At 39.9% G+C, this 15,866-nt stretch overlaps 1 protein-coding gene and 1 pseudogene across 4 annotated transcripts in view; both read left to right on the top strand.

The window, feature by feature from the left end:
- ARHGAP6 (Rho GTPase activating protein 6) overlaps positions 1–15,866 on the top strand; it is a 550,354-nt gene that overhangs the window by 327,469 nt on the left and 207,019 nt on the right. The window lies entirely within an intron of this gene.
- LOC126946673 (aspartate aminotransferase, mitochondrial-like) lies at positions 1,524–15,512 on the top strand (annotated as a pseudogene).

Raw genomic sequence — 15,866 nt, 5'->3', positions numbered from 1 at the left:
TTCATATGTCATGTGCTTACTTTAGAGAATGCAACTTGTGTCTAAACAATCTATACATATTTCTGCATCCTTCTTTCCCCCTGATAGGATGGGGTTTCTCAGTGGCATCTGTTGGGCGAATATACAATGATGAGTAACACTTTGACAAAAGACAGCAATTTATCAGCCCATATAACTTTGTTCTAATGAAAGTAGATCATCCTAGAATTTGAGAAACATTGTTCAGCTGTGAAACTGTAATTCCCTGTGTGTAACAGTCCTCCAGGCAAGGAGTAGATTTTGCCAGCATAATATGTGAAGTTTAGTCATTATCAACTGCACAAAGCAGAGGTCAGCTGTGGGCGTACATGTGGGAGGCACTATTATGAAATCAACCCACAGCCACTGACCTGCTGGGGTGATCCAATACAAACAGAGCCAAATGTCATGAATAAATGCTGACATTTTATTACATGATTAGTTTAAATATTATTTTACTACTGTGTTTTTTCTTGTATTGTTTATCTTTCACACCTTTATTTTGTTTCTGGTTTCCTTTCTTTAAATTGATAAATGAAAAATAGGGAAGTATGGTTTGAGTCAGTACTTTGACCATGAACACAGGAAGTTAACTGAACCCACCACCACCACCACCAAAAAAAAAAAAAAAAGAAAAAAAAAAAAAGAAAAGAAAACCACTCCAAACCTGTGAATCTTGGAATCTTAGATTTGTTCTGGGTTGACGTGGGTTTTGGAATCATAATTTTATTAGTTTATTTTTTAATTTACATAGAGTAAAACTGACCTTCTGCAGGGTATGGTTCTATCAGTTTTGACAAATACATAAAATTGTGTAGCCAACACCACAATTGTGATACAGAAGAATTCTATATATACCACCCCCCGCCACCACCAAATCTCATTCTGCCTTTTTATAGTCAACCCCTCTTTTCACCCTCAGGCTCTGGTAACCACTGACCTGTTGGAACTGTATTAATCTGTTTTTCTCCACTGTATCCATTCATGCAACAACCATTTGTTGATAATCTATGCTGAGCTCCATTTTAGGTGCTAGGGATGAAATGATGAACAAGACTGACATAGAAGTTTCCATCTAGAAACAAGATAATAAACAGTAGTAAATCAGTAATTCCAAGTTGTGGCAAATGCTGTGTAAAGAACAGAAATATTTCTGTGATAACAGATATCCGAAGGCGAAATCTTTTTTTTTTTTTTTTTTTTTTTTGAGACAGAGTCTTGCTCTGTCGCCCAGGCTGGAGTGCAGTGACGCGATCTCGGCTCACTGCAAGCTCCGCCTCCCGGGTTCACACCATTCTCCTGCCTCAGCCTCCCAAGTAGCTGGGTCTACAGGCGCCCGCCACCGCGCCCGGCTAATATTTTGTATTTTTAGTAGAGACTGGGTTTCACCGTGTTAGCCAGGATGGTCTCAATCTCCTGACCTTGTGATCCACCTGCCTCGGCCTCCCAAAGTGTTGGGATTACAGGTGTGAGCTACCACGCTCAGCCAGCGAAATCTTTTTTATTTTATATTTGTTTATTTATTTATTGAGATGGAGTCTGGCTCTGTCCCCCAGGCTGGAGTGCAGTGGCGCGATCTCGGCTCACTGCAAGCTCCACCTCCTGGCTTCACACCATTCTCCTGCCGCAGCCTCCCGAGTAGCTGGGACTACAGGCGCCCACCACCATGCCCAGCTAATTTTTTTGTATTTTCAGTAGAGACAAGGTTTTACCGCATTAGTCAGCATGGTCTCGATCTCCTGACCTCCTGATCCATTTGCCTCGGCCTCCCAAAGTGCTGGGATTACAGGCATGAGCCACCGCGCCCGGCTGAAATCTATTTTAGATACCGTTAAGAAGGTTGCTCTGAGAAGGCAGCATGTAATTTGAGGACTGGAACAGGTGTGTGAGGTGGGTGAGGGGTGGGGACACATGGGGTAATCATTCCAGGTGGAGGGCACAGTATGTATAAAAGACAGTTGGGAGTCTAGTGAGTGAAGGGAGCAATGGCATGAGGTGCTGTGGATAGATAGGCAGAGCCTCACTAAGGTGTGTGTACTTCATTGCATTGCAGTGAGAAGCCATTGAATTAGGATGGGGCTTTAACGGGAATGGTTTGGTTGATGTTTTGAGCTCTGTGTAGAAAATCTGTGGTAGAGGAGTAAGAATGGATACAGAGGACCACTTGATTTGCAAGCCAACAGTTGAGTGTTAATGGAAGATTGGGCTTGGCAGCAGCTGTGGAGATGGAGAAGGGATGGATTTGAAATATATTTTAGAAGTATAAGCAACAGGACTAAGTGTTTAATTAGATATGGGTAAGGGGCTGGTGAAGGAAAAGGGGAAATAAAATGTGACTCTCAAGATCGTGCTTGAGCAACTGGGTGGGCGATGCTATTTACTAACATGAGTAAAATATTGAGAGAGAAATAAGTTTGTATTGGAAAATTTAAAAGCTGGGGTTTTGGACAGGCTGAAATAGAGAAACCTATCAGACATCCATTTGGAAATGTGACGCCCGTAGATGGGCGTGTAGAATTCAGAGGAAAACTCGTAGCTGGAGAGAGAAATTTGTGTCATCATTTAACTTTTAATTATTCATTATATCATAAATATATAATTTAAATATATTTATTGTTAATACATTTTTACATATTAACATTAATATAAAATCTGTATTATTAACAGTTTATTCACTGATATTTATTGAGGGCCCACTGTGAGGGAGACTTACTGAGGGAATGGAGGTATGATGGTGAGTGCAAGCCTATATGATCTGAGGCAGGCTGGCAGTAGTCACATAGATATGTGTAAAATTTAAGGGACCTCAGTACCACAAAGGAGAGGGTTCCATGAAAGGGCACGAGAGGAAGATTCGACTAAATCTGGGTGGAGGTGAGGGTCAGGAAAGGCTTCCCTGCACGTTAAAGAAAGAGGAAGTGGGAGAGGATATCAGATTAAGGAAAGAACATGGATAAAAGTTGGTGTGGTAGAAGACCAGAGATTTTGGTTCTCAGATGCACTGTGATTCCAATTTAGAAATCCAGAAGGGCATCCCAGGAGCATCTCAAGCACTTCAGGCAATTCACATTCCTTCAGCAAATATTCGTTGAGCACCTGGTGTGTGCCTGAGATTCTTTCAGGTGTTGGGAATTCAGTAATTAATGTACAAAGGTTCTTTCCCTCGTGAAGCTTGTTTCTTTCTGGTGGGGCTGATTCAGGAGGTTCACAAATTCCAGGCACATCTTCAGAAGGATTGACTAAGAGATGTTGGCCTGGAACAGATCCATGAAGAGTGCCAGCATTTAGAGCTCTAAAGGAGCAGAAGCAGCAGCAAAGAACCTAGAGCAAGTGGCTAGTGAAGGAAAAAGAGAGAAAAGGGGTGCTTATAGCAAAAGCTAGGGGAGAAAACTGATTCCAGATGGCAAAGCTAATGAATGGCCAGCTAGGTTTAGTGGTGCTGAGGGGTCAGGTAGAATAAAAACAGAACAGTCCCCCTTCAGCTTTACAACATGGCAGCATTGAGAACTTTTACCGAACCAGTTTTATCTGAATAGTGGAAGTAGAAAACAGATTGAATTGCTTTAAGGAGTGTCTGGGAAGTGAAAACTGACAAAGTGAGAAGATATTGGCAATTGAGAAGTGAAAAATTGCTGGTGACTTTGGAGAAATTTGCCTTCAGTTCGGGACTTCATTATTGTCCTGCAGCAAAGAGTCTTCTGTTAGTGGTAAAATTATTTAACTTATTTTTGCCCAACTTGTCTATCTAAAAGGAAGAAAGTAGTAATACATTAAAAGATTGAGATTGCTGAGGATGAAATGGGGTAGTATATGCATGCAGTGGATGCTCACTAAAAATAAGGGCTTGCATTTATAGTGTTTTAAGTTTGCCAGTCTCACTCTACCTGACATAAAATTTTCAGTAATTATCTTATTAAATGCCAAGTAAAATTGGAATTATCATTAACTGATACTCAAGGGAGGAAATAGGGTAAGTTAAGCAAATTGCCCTAATAACGCTGCTCATAAGCCATGGCCCTCGGATAATTTGAATCCATATTTGCTGTGGTTTGGACATGGTTTGTTTGTCCCCATCAAATCTCATGTTGACATTTGATGGTTAGCATGGTGATATTGGAGGTGGGGCCTAGTACGAGATGTCTGGGTTATAGGTATGGATTCCCTCATAAATAGCTTGGTGCCATTCTCATGAGACTAGATTGGTTCTCAGGGGAATTGATTAGTTCCTGCAAGAGTGGGTTGCTAGAAAGCCAAGACACCTCTTTGCACGTGTCTCCTTCCTCTTTGACCTTCTCAAACATATTTTAATGGAGTACAAAAGCCCTTGAGGAAATCCAGGCAGATGCCAGTGCCATCTATCTTGTAAAGCCAGCAGAACTTTGAACCAAAATAAACCTCTGTTGTTTATTAACTACCCAGCATTTATAGCAACACAAAATGGACTAAGACAACATCTGTTGACTTGGTTCTGTGCTGTGTTTGCTCCACTTGGTGTTGTAATTTTATTCCCCTATAAGAATTGTATCTGTTTAAATGGAGACTGAGTGTTCATCTACTTTGTATCCCCATACTACCATTGCATTTAGCCCAGTGCCTGGCACAAAGTTTTCAGTTGTGAGTGGCACCGATATGAAATTTCTCAGCCCTTGGCCCAACCTTCTTGGGCTGCTCTCGTTTTTGAAGCTCCAGTTTATATTCAGGAGAAATGCTTTGGACTTTAGACCCCCAAACTAATTCATGTACACGTATCATCAGTGGAGAAAGTGGGACAGAGTAAAGGGTAGAGATAGCTCTTGAACAATACAGTAGAAATGGTATGATGTTAGCAGAAAATTAATATGTGCACATCTTGTGCTGAGAAATAAATACTCTAACATTATAAGGAAGCAAATAAAACTGATCATTGCTAGGTGACATATTATATATATAGTATATAATGTAAAAATGCATATATAGTATATGTTGTATATAATATAATTGAATATTGTATGTTATATACAATGTACATCTATATATCTGTAGATATCTACTTTTGTGTATTATTTTCCTCCAAAATGAAATAATTTTGCCATCAGAGAGTACCAAGTAGAAATATTCCCAGGAGGGTCTGAGATTGGGATGCAGTCTCAGAACCCATTAAAGAGCCTGGGGACAGGTGGACTGTAGGAGTCCTGTGGAGAGCTTAAAAGCTGTCTCTTACCTCTTGAAAGAAAGGACTGTGAGGGGTGAAGTAAACTGACTCGGTGTACATCTCCCTGGGATATTACTTACTGACTTTTAGGTATTACCTAGGACACGTATGTATGAAATGTTCCAGAATCATGCTTGGCTACATTATTTCCCTGTACTGGCAAAAGTGACCTGCAGAAGTTGTACATCCTGGGTCCTTGCTAGAACCCAGATGAATGTTGCTTGGGAATTGGAGAGGGAAAAAGGAAACAGAGCACTCCCAAATTCTTTCCCAAATCTCTTGGATTGAAACATCTTAAATTGCCATTTTTATATGTCCAAGATGGTCAAATAGTAACCATTTCACGCAGCTCAACCAAAAAGTATGATCCAGCTACTACACAGATGTGGACATTGGAAGGCCTTCTTGTTGGTTTAAAGCCTGGCCAATTGGTAGACGTCTGGGGCTGTATATTAAGGCACCTTGATTTTGTGAGCCAGAGCAAAGGCATTCTTGTTCCTGTCTCTATTTGAATAGTATCTTTGGTGAGAGAGTGCCAGCATCATCTATTTGTTACCCTTCGTGCTCAGTGACTATGTGAAAAGAAAGGAAAAGACCTTTAAAGCTGGGGTGATTGTCTAGACAGTCCTAAAATAGCTGCTCCAGGTGCAAAGGAAGCCATAAAATGCAGACAAAGCATGAGGCTCCTTTGGCAAAAATACAGTGTGTTTGAACTCTCATAGGCTCCCTGTAAATTATGAAGTAGAAAATGCCCAGGAGACTAGATTCCAATAATTATGATCATTAGTTATTTTAAATTACCACCACTTTACACAGAGGCATTCTCTGTGTGCTAAATTATATTAAAATATTTTAAAATAATTATTTGAATAATTCAAAGCTGAAATACTCCAGGCTGAACTGTTTAGCAGGCTGAAACACCTGTGCAAGCTTTAATTCAAAATATGCAGAGAATTGACTTCATTTTACACTCCACTGTGGAGGTCTTATAATACAAAACAAGAACAAAACCTTCAGCAGGAGCCCATGCCCCCTGGGTCTGCGCCCTCTTGCCCTCTACTTTGTCCTGTGTCTACCCACTGCACTCTCAAGGTCCACCATGGCCCTACCCTGCTCCACTCCAGCCGTGTCCTCTAGGGGGTCGCTGCCACCTTTTACCTAGGCCTCCCCACCATGACCTCTGCCAGAGCCAGCTCCTTGTGGGCCCATGTGGAAATGAGACCTCCAGATCCCATCCTGGGAGTCACCAAAGCCTTTAAGAGGGACATCAATAGCAAAAAGATGAATCTGGGAGTTGGTGCCTACCGGGATGATAAGAGACCAAGACCCAGTTAGATTACAGTAAAAAATTTAGACAATAGCAAAGACTTGGAACCAACCCAGATGCCCATCAATAATAGACTGGATAAAGAAAATGTGGCACATATACACCATGGAATACTATGCAGCCATAAAAAAGGGTGAGTTCATGTCCTTTGCAGGGACATGGATGAAGCTGGAAACCATCATTCTCAGCAAACCATCACAAGAACAGAAAACCAAGCATCGCATGTTCTCACTCATATGTGGGAGTTGAAAAATGAGAACACATGGACATAGGGAGGGGAACATCACACACCAGGGCCTGTTGGGGGGCAAGGGGCTAGGGGAGCGATAACATTAGAAGAAATACCTAATGTAGGTGATGGGTTGATGGGTACGGCAAACCACCATGGCATGTGTATACCTATGTAACAAAACTGCACATTCTGCACGTGTACCCCAGAACTCAAAATATAATTAAAAATATTTAGACAAGGAATACCTGCCCATTGGGGGACAAGCTGAATTTTGCAAGGCATCTACAGAACTAGCCTTGGGTGAGAAGAGCAAAGTGTTGAAAAGTGGCCAGTCTGTCACTGTGCGAATCAGTTCTGGAACTAGGGCCTTAAGGGGTGGAGCCAGTTTTATGCAAAGATTTAAAAAATTTTTGAAGACAGAGAGGTCTTTCTGCCCAAACCACCCTGGGGAAATCACACACCAATCTTCAGGGCAGCTGGCATGCAACTACAAGATTATTAATACTATGACCCCAAGACTTGCAGTTTTGACTTCACGGGAGCTATGGAGGACATTTCAAAAATACCAGAGCAAAGTGCTCTTCTCCTGCATGCCTGGGACCCTCATGCAAAGCAGCGGAAGGAAATAATAATAGTGGCAAAGGAAAAGAATCTGTGCATTCTTTGATATGGTCTACCAAGGTTTTGCCAGTGGTGATGGTAACAAGGATACCTGGGCTCTGTGCAACTTCATTGAACGGAGCATTAATGTTTGTCTCTGTCAATCATATGCCAAGAACATGGGCTTTATATGGTCAGCATATGGGAGCCTTCACTGTGATCTGCAAAGACAGTGAATGAAACCAAAAGAGTGGAGTCAGTTGAAGATCCTGATCCGTCCCATGTATTCCAACCCTTCTCTCAATGGGGCCTGTATTGCCTCTACCATTCTGAACAGCCTGGGTTTGTGAAAACAATGGTTGCAAGAAGTGAAAATCATGGCCAACTGCATTATTAGCATGCAGACTCAGCTGATCTCCAACTGCAGTAAGGAGAGTTCCTCGCACATCTGACAACACATGACTGACTAAATTGGCATGCTTTGTTTCACAAGGCTAAAGCCTGAACAGGTGGAAAAGCTAACCAAGGAGTTTTCCATCTATATGACAAAGGATGGCTGCATCCCTGTGGCAGGGAGCACCTCCAGTAACATGGATAATCTTGCCTATGCCATTCACCAGGTCACCAAGTAATGTCTCTGGTGTGAGAAAACAGATACAACTTTTCTGTCTTCAGCTGCTGCTACCATGAGCTTCACATGGAGGATAAGTAAGGGAGGGTAGATGGTGGTGAGTAGATCTTTTTTTTTTTTTTTCAATCACAGTGCATAATACTGAGTGATTGAATGCATTTCTTAGAAAAGAACATGTAGCGACACTGGGCAGAGGCATCTGTGGCTAGTATCTGGAACTTTGTGACTCTAAACCAAACTCTCCCCTATCTTTTTATCTCCAACTTTTCCAAAAGGGTTTACATGTGTGAGAAACTCATAGCACCAACAAACCTGTCAATTATGCCACTGCAATATTTCAGAAGCTTTAACTGAAGCATCTTATGGTGTCAGGGGTTCTTCATGAGAAATAGCACACATTAGAGGCTTTGAGAGAAGACCTAGTTCTGTCATTAACAGTCAGCCTCAAGTTTGTCCTCCCATGATGGAGCAACCTTATCAACAGACCATATTGCAGAAATTGTGTTTTATGAAAACTAATGAGTCTGCTGCCACTACAGCAAGGACAATAAAAGGTGCTTTTTCCTGTCTTATTTAAGAAAAAGAGAAGGCTATCTCTTCTACTTTTTCATGCTGTTCTTTTCCTTATGCACAAAGATTTTTAACTAACCTAGATTTTCGTCCCATTCTACTGCTGGATTGACCATCTACACTGTATTAGTCTATTTTCATGCTGCTAATAAAGATGTACTGGAGACTGGGTAGTTTATAAAGGAAAGAGGTTTAATTGACTCACAGTTCAGCATGGTGGTGGAGGCCTCAGGAAACTTACAATCGTGATGGAAGGGGAAGTAAACAAGTCCTTCTTCACATGGCAGCAGCAAGGAGAATTGCTGAGCAAAAGGGACAAAAGCCCCTTATAAAACCATCAAATCTCGTGAGAACTCACTGTCACGAGAACAGCATGAGGGTAACCATCCCTGTGACTCAATTACCTCCCACTGGGTCCCTTCCATGACATGTGGGGATTATGGGAACTACAATTCAAGCTGAGATTTGGGTGGGAACACAGCCAAAGTATATCAAGCCCCATCCTACGTGGATTTATTTAAGAATAAAGAACATAATTTTCTACTGATGCCATAGCCTTACTTTTCTCAATGGAGAAGGTAACTGTACTTTATCTGAGCATCCTCTTCAATGAATGTGTAATTGTCTTCTGCTGGATGTTGCCTCTGCCCAGTTGGACATCCTCTTTTCATTGAATATGGAAAGCAGATTAGTGGTTGCTAGATTTAAGAAGACGATGAGTTGAGAGGAAGGTGCAAATAGCTGTAAAGGGGTACCATGAGGAATCCTTGTGGCAATGAAACTGTTCTGTGTCCTGACTATTGTGGTTGTCACACAAAGATACATATGTGATAAAATTGCATATAACTAAATACACACACATACACACATTCACACATAAATGAGAACATGTAAAACTTGTGAATTCTAAATAAGATAGTTGAATCAATGTCAGTTTCCTGGCTGTGACATTGTACTATAGTCATGAAAGATGTTACAACTGGGGAAAGCTGGGAGAAGAGTATAGGAGATGGCTCTATATTATTTCTTACAGATGAATGTGAATCTACAATTATCTCAAAATAAAAAAGTTTAGTCTAGCCGGGTGCGGTGGCTCAAGCCTGTAATCCCAGCACTTTGGGAGGCCAAGACGGGCAGATCACGAGGTCAGGAGATCGAGACCATCCTGGCTAACACGGTGAAACCCCGTCTCTACTAAAAAATACAAAAAACTAGCTGGGTGAGGTGGCAGGTGCCTGTAGTCCCAGCTACACGGGAGGCTGAGGCAGGAGAATGGCGTAAACCTGGGAGGCGGAGCTTGCAATGAGCTGAGATCCGGCCACTGCACTCCAGCCCGGGCGACAGAGCCAGACTCCATCTCAAAAAAAAAAAAAAAAAGTTTAGTCTAAAATGCATTTCTCAACATGAACTTGAGTCAAACCATCTTGAAAGAGAGGCACTTTGATGTATCCACTTCACAAAGCATAGGGATGAAGATCTCTGGTATTACCAGCAAGCCAAACCACATGACTTTCTGCTGTCTGTACACTGTGGCCCTGCAGTGTGAATAAGGGAATGTATGTGCCCTCTAGAACATTTTCGTTTGCTTTGTGTTTGTTTGCATCAAGAAAAAAGTTGCAAATGAGTCAGAATATATGTGTACATCTCTAAGATTCATCAGCACCCAAAATACCAGAGCGAGTCAGACATTATAGGGAAGCCCTGAGCAGAATGCACAAAAAGGGATTGAATAATTTGATTATTCAGAGAAAGTATATTTCTGGGGGATGGATCTAAAAGGAGCTTGTTCATGAAAATGGTGGGAAAAATATAGCGGCAAGAGGGTCACTAGGTGGAAGTAATATGTCTAGTTTTTGTGAGAACCACACTTGATCTAAACCTTTAAAATCTAATCAAAGAAGGAAAATGAATAGATTAGTGTGAGAAGGTAAACATATCATTTGAAAATAGTCTTGGACTTGGGTACTTTGCTCTCATTGATTTAGCAATATGCCCCATTTTGTTAGTTGTTTATATACAGCTTCACAGTTTTAAAGTAAACATGGCCAGTTATGGCTATGATTTCTCTGTAATCAGTTATATTTGCCCAGGAAAGTCTAATCAACAAACAGTTATCAGTTATCTTACCCATGACAACATTGTGAGATGTTGTGAGATGCCAAGAATAGACCACAAGAACCTCTTTGTGATAGTCTCAGACCTCCAAAACCAATAAAGAAGAATAACACACAGTAAATCAGCAACAGATCTATAGCATTTGAATTCACACAGAGAATTTGGTTAGTGGGCCTGATTAAATGCCTTCACTTTGCAGCTCACAGAGCCTTGTGTTTATTCTGCCTATCTTAAGCATGGTTTTACTCATTTAGTGCGAGCAGTTGGCTCATGTGTTTTACCTATTTCATTTACTAACTGTAAGGGAGTCAAGAAGAAACTTCCCAATTGCGCCCTAAAGGGTCACTGAAAATACACTAGCATGAGGCAGATTGATTAATAGAAGAAAAGGCATACACATTTATTTAACTTGTATACACAGGGAGCTTTGGAATGAATACCTAACATACAGGGAAAAATGGACAATTGTCCATTTTTATGCTTAGGTTCAACAACATGTGGACAGCCATGTAGAAATGTGATTGGACAGAAAGGGTCTGATTTAAATGCTAATGGACTGAGTGGGGGAAACCCAGCAAGACCTGTCTGTCTAGATTCTTCTTGGCCTCTCTGAGAAGCATTTCTTCATTCTTGGTGTGAGGGAGGACCCTGTCTAGAACAGGAGTCTTAGGATCTACAGTCAAACAAGGTAGGTCAGATCATTTCTTCATGGCCAGTTTTTACATAGAACTTTTTAGGTTTTATGACTGACTTTTGGGAAAAGGGGTTCTGATTTTTATGACCTATCTTGGGGGAAAGGGATTCTAGTTTCTATGGCTAGCATCAGGGCAAAATGGGACTGAGAGACAGGAGGACGGGAGAAGGTCAGAGAGAAACTTTTGCTTCTGAAGATGCTCAGCAGCAGTCTTCCTTTTGAGATACTGTTTTCTGAGCCCCAACAAAATTATTTTAACGTGCTGAACATGTGCCAGGCACTATTCTAACAGCCATGAGAATAGAGAGGAAAGGAAGAGAGGCATCCTGCAGCTTTCTAGTTGGGTGCCGAGATGATGACACCATTCACTGAGTGACTCCAAGTGATTTGCCAAATCTATTCTCTTCATTTTGACTCTGCCACCTTCTTACTGGGGGTCTATGAGCAAGTTTCTCCACCCTTCTATTAAATATCTGTGAAATGGGAGCAATGGTGGTGTCGTGATGATTAGATGAGTAAGCACATCTAGAGCATAGAGCTCTATGCCTGGCACAAAGGAAGCCCTCAGTTAATATTTGTGGGATGTGTAAAAGATTGTGTTTATCTGGTTTTCAAGACCATCTTCTTTAGAGATGCCAAGGAGATAGTTGCTATGCTTTCTGGAGTTGTGAGACCCACATGCATCTCGTTAACCCTTGAGAAATCTAACGGGCTCTCAGAATTTTTAAAATTATATATTAATAAATTATAATTGTATTTATTTGGTAAAAAGTGATGTTATGAATTTTGAATACAATGTGGAATGATTAAATCGGGCTGATTAACATATCCATCCCAAATATTTAATCTTTTTTGTGATTAGAACATTTGAAATTTACTCTCTGTAATTATGAAATGTATGGTACTCAGTTATTAGCTATATTCGACTTGCTGTGCAGTAGATCTCAAAAAAAAATCAAATGTTTTCCTCCTTTCTGAGGCTTTGCATCCTTTGACCCCATTGCTGACATCCCCCAGCCTCACCAGCTTGGTGTAGCACCTTGAGATGTGCTTATAACAGTAACTGGCATGTAGTCAGTGCTAAAAAAATTGTTAGCTTTTGCTGTTGTGCATGTGGTTGTTGTTGTTATTGTAAAATGGTGGCTGGAATCTGCTTGTTAATATGCAGTCAGGTTTCAAATAAGGATGTTCCTGTCAATAATGGACCTCATAGACAACAGTGGTCTCATAAGATTATAATACCGTATTGTTACTGTACCTTTCTATGTTTAGATGTGTTTAGATACATGAATACTAGTGTGTTACACTTACCTACAGTATTTAGTATAGTAACATGCCGTACAGGTCTGTATTACAGGAGCAATAGGCTGTACCATCTAGCCTAGGTGTGTAGTAGGTTTGTGTAAGTACATGCTGTGATGTTCACTTCATGGTCCACTAGGTCACTGGTAAGCCTTTCTGTACCTTTTTGTGTATAACTTTTTGTATATCTGCCACACTGAATGATAATGCTTAGGTGTTTGCATAAATACACTCTGTGATGTTCACAATGAAATCACCTAATGACACTTTTCTCAGGATATATCCTCATCATTAAGTGACACGTGATTGTACTTTAACAGAGATACAATTCTTGAACAACTTGTTAGAAGGAGATGGGAGAAATAACAGAAATAAGGGTAGCGTCTTGAATTTTTCAATTATTAAACTAATCATTTCATTTAAACAGCGGTCATTAATTACTTAAAGTCAGGCAGGTGAGGGAAAGAATGGCTTGACATTTTCTGTTTTATCACTCTTACGTGTTGCCCCTGGCTAAACAAACTGTGGCTGCTGCTGCAGCTAAGTATGTCAAACTGTTGAATACCCAAGCCAGGCTTTTGAAACATTGAAAAATGCCTACTCCCATGTTGATCCATAAAATCTTTACCATCTTAGAGAGAGCTGATGAATCACCTCTCTAGCACCAGGTTCAGGAACTTCCTATAATGATCTCATAATGCTGGTGCCAACATTGCCCAGGTTCAGTAGCCTTCATGAAATTTATTATTAAAATTTAAGATTTGTTCTTGTGTAGGTGTAATGGGATTAGTCGAATTGCAGAGATGATAGGGCTGCTATTTAGAGAAAAAGCTCCTTTCTAACACTTGCCTCTTCTAATGAGTCACCATAATACCTCTGTAATTATTACATTGATTGTCTTTTGCAGAATTAGATTTTTTTGTAACTCTGGAAGGTTTTGATTATAACATCCAGTTATTTTGTCTGAAGAGTGATATAGCCACATGAGTTAATAGTCTTTGGATTGAATGTATTGAAAATTAAGTTGAAATTAGAATTTTTGTACAGCAAGGCTTCAGGTGCCCTTTAGCAACTTTGGGACATGAAGATATCTCTACACTTAGAAATAAGTTTTACTGAAAAGTTTTTGGTGGTGAAAAAATAAAATACCTCAAACAAGCTGCAGAAACAAAGATTTTCCCAGAAATTCTCAACAACTATGAGGATAGACTAGAAGTTCTGCAAGGGAAGACACTTGTACATCATTAATCCTTGACAGAATTAGTAGGAATCCTTTGGATTTTAGCCAGTGTGGCAGAGTACCCTGAGACGTGGCAGAAGAGAGTGGTGGTGGTCAGGCACTGAATTCAGTTAACTGCTACTGGTTTCTAAGAACTCATCATGCATTCACATAGAATCTTTGTCAACTTCACAAAAATCGTAGTAGAGTGAGATTTTTATCCCCATTTTAAAAGTGAGCCATATAGGTAACTTGCTCCCAAATTACTCAATAAATGCTGCATCTGAATTAGAATCTATCTGAGGCTGGCTTTCCCATCTGGTCTTCAACATGACTCCATTAGTGCTCCCCACCCTCTCCAGCCCTACACTGGTCCACTTGTCACTGGTATACCTTCCTATACCATAACTGTATCTCCCACACAGAATAATAATGCTCAGATGTTTGGAGATGAATGTACAAAGTTCAGAAATGACTTTAGACAACATTTTATCTTCCTTCACAATGAAATGAGAAAAATTAACACCAATCTAATACCAAAACAAAATAATTTACCAAAAAAGTGATTTTCTTGTGACATGAAGGATTCAATATGAACTATCACTGAATATTGTTTGAAAGGGTTCCATATAAATGCATGTCAGAGAAGCAGGCCAGATGCTCACTAAATCAGCAATGTCTGTGTTAATGCTTTGGCCTGTAAAGTACCTGTAATGTACCTTTAAAACCCTGTAAAGTATCTTGTAATGGAGTAGAATAATCAAAGACTTGGGATAACTTCTGTGGTCACCAAGCCTGTTGTAAATGAATAACCAGGCCTTTTGTTTTGATAAACCCAATCTACATTCCTCTGTAGCACACGATTACACTCAAAAGCAGGTTATGTTTGCCCCCAAATTCCCAGGTACCATTGTGAAGCCAGACTCAGACCTGACTTTTTCATATCCTTTCACCTGAGCCCCTACATCCCTGGCACCAATAGAGGGCATGGTAATAGTCACTAAATGAACCCACAATATCTGTGTTTAAGAGGAGTGATGTTTTTTGGCTTATTGCTGGTATTCAAATACCTCTTTACTCACCTATCTTTGACAACATCCCTCTGGATTATGGTACTCACTTAGTATGCCCTTCCCATAGGTGTTCAACATTCCAAAATTATTTGATAGTTTGCAAAACATCCAGCAACATCAAATATTTTCCAATCTTTAAAGGGCTAAATTTAGTTTGGCCTTAGAACAAAACAATCTGATTAAAGTAATGCATACTAAAAAGTGAATGACTAATATGTTTTGTTTTGTATTTTTTGAAATTTTAGAGAAACTTTTTTCTCCCTTACAAGTCTTTAAAATGAAATGTATGAGCAAGATTTTCTTTTCTTTCTTAGCAGGAATGGATGTCATATGTCCTTTTCTTACCTCAGCTCCTCTTTACTACCCCATTCAGAAACTTGACACCTTTCTCCTGAAGTGTTGATGACATGTAATGTAAAGAATATCTTGGGCACTTAGGAAAATTAAACACACAAGAAACTTTTTTTTCCTTCCTAGCATGAAGTTTTCTATTTTTCTTTCCTTTGGGTGGGGCAAAACATTAGTAACTTATACAGTGCTACTCCCTAATGTAAAATTATAAAGTAGTTTGTATTTGGGGATGTAGGTTTTTTTTGTTTTTTTGTTTTTTTTTTTTTTTAGAATTAATGTGTACTTATCATGTAATCAGTGGATGATTGGGTCAAGTTTATGACATGATTTAACTAAGTGATCTACCATGGCATTATTTAATGAAATAATTTTTAAAATGCGTTTATTTTACTGTAAGCCATTGAAGAAAAATTTTACTCAAAGTTTAACAAGTTAGTTCATGATGAGGCATTTGCAGCTGTAAACAATCATATTACTGCGCCATCATTTAGTTTTATGGAAAATGAAAACGTTTACTTAAGACTGTTAAAAGTTTGGTTTTTA

The sequence above is a fragment of the Macaca thibetana genome, chromosome X (assembly GCF_024542745.1).
Source record: "Macaca thibetana thibetana isolate TM-01 chromosome X, ASM2454274v1, whole genome shotgun sequence".
Lineage (NCBI taxonomy): Eukaryota > Metazoa > Chordata > Mammalia > Primates > Cercopithecidae > Macaca > Macaca thibetana.
The sequence above is the reverse complement of the archived record's forward strand: the minus strand, read 5'-3'. Positions and strand labels throughout refer to the sequence as shown.